Consider the following 4,303-nt stretch of genomic DNA (forward strand, 5'->3'; position numbering starts at 1 on the left):
CTGCTGGTTCTCCTCTGTGCCTTCGTTATCAGGCTCTTATTATTGTATTGGCAGGCCCTGCCTTATTTGTCCAATGAACTGACAATTCTTGAGCTGATATCCCATCATATGACCTCTTCATGGAGTGGAGACCAAAATTACTGTGTAACCAGGGGCAATAAAGCACACCTGATAAGATGAAAGGCTTTCGGCTTTTTCCAGATTCCAGATACTGGGAAAGGGGTGGGGGTGGGTGGGTAGGTGGAAAAAGAACAATGAAAGAGGTAAAAAAAGAAAGGCAAATGGTGCAGCCAGTCATGATGAAGAATATTTAATTATCTGATTTTATTAATCAAACTTCTCCCCAGGTGACAGGTTGGACAAGTGAGTGTCTTTTACTCTGATGCAATGCAAGGGAGAGAGCGGGAAGTGCTTCTCTTTGTTCCCTTTGCATCCCTCTGCCCGCTGGCTCGCTGGGGCTGTTTGTGCAAAGGAGAACCTCACGTCCTCCTCGTTACCTGATGAGGTGGCAGCTGCTGCATGGGCACAAGAGGCCTCATGGCATTGTGGAGAGGACACCTTGCCTATTCAGTCAATATGCACAGAGGGGTGCTGCTCTGGCCAAGGGCACCATTGCCATCCTCTCATGCTTTTGGGAGCTGTCAGTGCCTGTAATTGTGGCTGGACACACACAAAAAAAGGATTTCTTCCAATTTTCTGCTTAGTCTGAATGAGAGAGTGGGTAATTTATGGGTTGGGAGGAGGTGAGCATGCTATCTGTATGGAGAGGGAAGTGAAAAAAAAAAAGATATGAATGTACACCTTGGATGGAAAGTGCCTATTTAATGAAAGGGCTTCCTCTTTTATTCATGATTCCTGATTTGAAAACCAGTTTGAGTTTCATGGAATACTATGAAAAAACACAAGAAGAAACTTAGTAATTACTTTTACAAACACTTTATTTCTCTACTCAGCTTGCCTTATATGCTAAAAAAGGGGCCACTCTTCTTGCTTTTACCAGCTCCCCATAGAGCAATGGCTTAAAATCTTACTCAGTTCCCAGATGTCATGAGTCAAATGTCCTTGACCCAGACTCCAGTGTTAAGCATATATGACAGTGTCTGGACTCTCTGCTTGTTACTGTGCTACCTTTTATCAGGAAGATTTCAGGCACACGGCAACCAGCTTCAGGGACTGGGAGCCTGTGTTTTTTTAAGGCACCTCTTCTGTTCATTTTTTTCCAAAGGCTGTATGTAGGTACAGCCTTGGAGTTGTCTGCTTCATTTGCCAAGCGAAGCCCAAGAAAGGACACATTTTCCTTTGCCATGAAAAGTTTTGTCTTTGGTTTGTTATTAAAGCCTCTTTGCTTTCAAGAGTCTAATTTCTTGGTGTAGGGGGAGGAGGTGTAGTATTCTGGGGAAAAGTCTTATAGGCCCAAACACTCCTTGTGAAAGGACTCGTATATCTGGAAGTCCCTGGCTGGGTAAATCAGCCTAGAGACTCTCAGTGCAAAAAATACACCTCTTATCCCTCCTCAGTTCTTTAGCTCTGTTTTTGCCCAGTTAAAAACACACCATTTTGAAAGGATGGGACTTAGCCTTCTGGCAGTGATGTACCTCTGAATGCTCACACCAGCTTCCAAAGAAATACAAGTGTCTCTCCATTAAAAAATACTCTAAAGAAAAGAGAGTGGAGACAGGCGCACTCCAAGTTTTCATCTCAGTGAAATATCTTTATTCAATGATCAGACTGACAACACGTAACAAGTGAAACCAGAGTATCTCCACAGTCACAGAATATATGCTGCCTGTCTCCACTGCTGACTCTCTCTGGGTAGGCACCTGCTGAGACAACGCTGTAGTCCCATGTCACAAAATCATACATTGCATGTTTATAGAACTATTCTGCCTCTGACTTTAAACCTCTTCACTGCTCACAGGGGCAAGTTGCTTTTCTGTGTGCATTTGAGTTTAAATGATATGCACACACACAAATTTATAACTTGAAAGCTTCCTTGTGAAGGCTTTATTTTTATTCTGTCCTATTGTATCATTCTTTTTATTAAAACTGAAGGCAACGCCAACTGAGAAATATATTTTTATTCTTCTATATAGAAAAACACAACAAGCTCTGTGGTAGGAAATAGAATGAATAACTGACAACTCTTGAAAGGGGATTAGAAAGCATCAGTGTAATGATGCATAAATCCCATGTTTTGCATACAAAGGTTTCCTCAGAAAAAAATGCAGATTTGATATCAAAATGTTTAAGTAATACTGAAAGACTTTAACATTTTCATACATTTTTTAAAATACTGAATTGGAAAAAAAGTGATACATACTATTTCATTAACTAAAAACCTAAATACTTTCTTTCTTTGGAATGACTGCTATTTTGGATTTTCTTTTCTTTGTGTGATAGTAAAATAAAGATGAGTGTCAAAAAATAGAAGCTTGAAATGCAAATGAACATTTTGCAAATTAAAATAGTTCAGCTGACCCCTTTTTCAAATGATTGAGTTGCTGAAATGTAACAAATTATTTATGTTCAAAACAAGAAATGATTTACTTTTAAATTACCAAAGAATGAAGAAGTTATTTTTCTGCCGAGTTCTAATATAATAGCTTTTGTAGCGTTGTTCGGGGATATTTTTGCATTTCTGCTTGACCTGGAAATGCAGATGATTCTCATTTGTTACAATTATTGTGCTACCTGTCTCATTTAGTCTATATAATCCTGAATGCAGGAAACACATCTTCCCCTGGGGCTGCTGAGCTCTGAAGGCAACTCCTCACACCAGAAGGCAGCTGTCTAGAAGAAAATCATGTTGTGTTGATTTTCTCAACACCTCCTGCCCATGACAAACACATCTAGAGGTCTACAAAGCCTATCAGGCTTTTAAAATGTGGTGTGCTTTCAGAAAGCGAAGAGTCCTGGATATGTTTACTCAAAATCAACTATCAAGGTTTGGGAGCTTTTGGTCCAATATTGCCTGCCTTGAAGAGGAAATTCAAGTGTATTTATGCTGTTGGACAGGAACGGTGCCTGTTCCTGCCCCATTGATCTCTTTTCTGCACAAAGACAGTAACAGGGCGATGTTCACCTGGCACTTCAAAGCATCTCCTTTAGCTCCCACTTCTGTACGTGACACAGAGCTGGAGCTGTCTGGTGTTTATGCATTGCACAGAGGCCACAACTCACACTTTATCTCTCAGGGCTTTTGTTCAGCCAGCTATACAGAGCAAGTCTAGGAGCTCAGGCAGTCAGAGATCCAGGTGAATAGGTGCACTAGCAGTTGCTGGGTACAGCGCAGCTGCAAATTGCCCATGTCACCTCAGGAGCCTTGTGTCCTTGTAGGTTGTCTTCCACCCTTTATGCCTTGCTGGGCTCTGACAGACTCCCCTGTGACAGCTGCTGTGATCTTCTCAAAGCTCAACAGCTGGTAATGATCTAGCAGAAAGCCCACACAGCCTGCCTTCTGCAGTCCTTTTAACCTCAGATTTATTAGCCCTGTTGTCTGCACAGATTTCTCAACAAGCACATAAATTAGAAATATTAATAAAAGGGACACTGTAGGTTTAAACTGATAACATTTATTATGTTTTTTTTTTTTTTTTTTTTTTTTTTTTTTTTAATGGCACAATTATTATCAATTGACATTTAAAAAGGCATCATAATCCATCAAGGTGAAATGGACTCAGAAAGCTATTTCTCCCAGGCCAAAAATAATAACAACAGAAGCAGAAGGACTGCAAGAGAGAGCACACAAACAGTTTGAGTCCAGGTCACTGATTACATATTTTGGAGGTGTTTTTTAGCAACTTCATCCTCTGTTTAACCCATTCTCATATTTCATAATTCTGCTTATCCCCTGCCAGGCCTTTCAACTCCTTTATAGAGATTTTTCTCCAAAAATCTTCAGTTAATCCATGACTGGGAGCCTGGTTCTCTGCTTCAAACAGAGCAGAAGCTGTTATATGTGGGAAGGGCTGAAGAGATCAAAGGTTGTCCTTTTCATGGCAATTCAGGCCTCTGAGCAGCAATTGCCATGGAGAACTGTCCAGCACGGCCATAAACTCTCTTTGATCTGTCTGCTGTTTTGCCGGTGGAAAGTTAAAAATAAAGAGAGAATTTGCTTAATTTAGTCTGTCCTTGCAAACATGGGAAGAACAGCCATTCTCTCCCTACCTGCTTATGAAGGCTACAGAGGGTATTTGTACAGAAATAAGAGCAACCTGGAAAGAAGGAAGGAAGGAAGGAAGGAAGGAAGGAAGGAAGGAAGGAAGGAAGGAAGGAAGGAAGGAAGGAAGGAAGGAAGGAAGGG

This window comes from Oxyura jamaicensis, chromosome 1 (assembly GCF_011077185.1).
Source record: "Oxyura jamaicensis isolate SHBP4307 breed ruddy duck chromosome 1, BPBGC_Ojam_1.0, whole genome shotgun sequence".
Taxonomy (NCBI): domain Eukaryota; kingdom Metazoa; phylum Chordata; class Aves; order Anseriformes; family Anatidae; genus Oxyura; species Oxyura jamaicensis.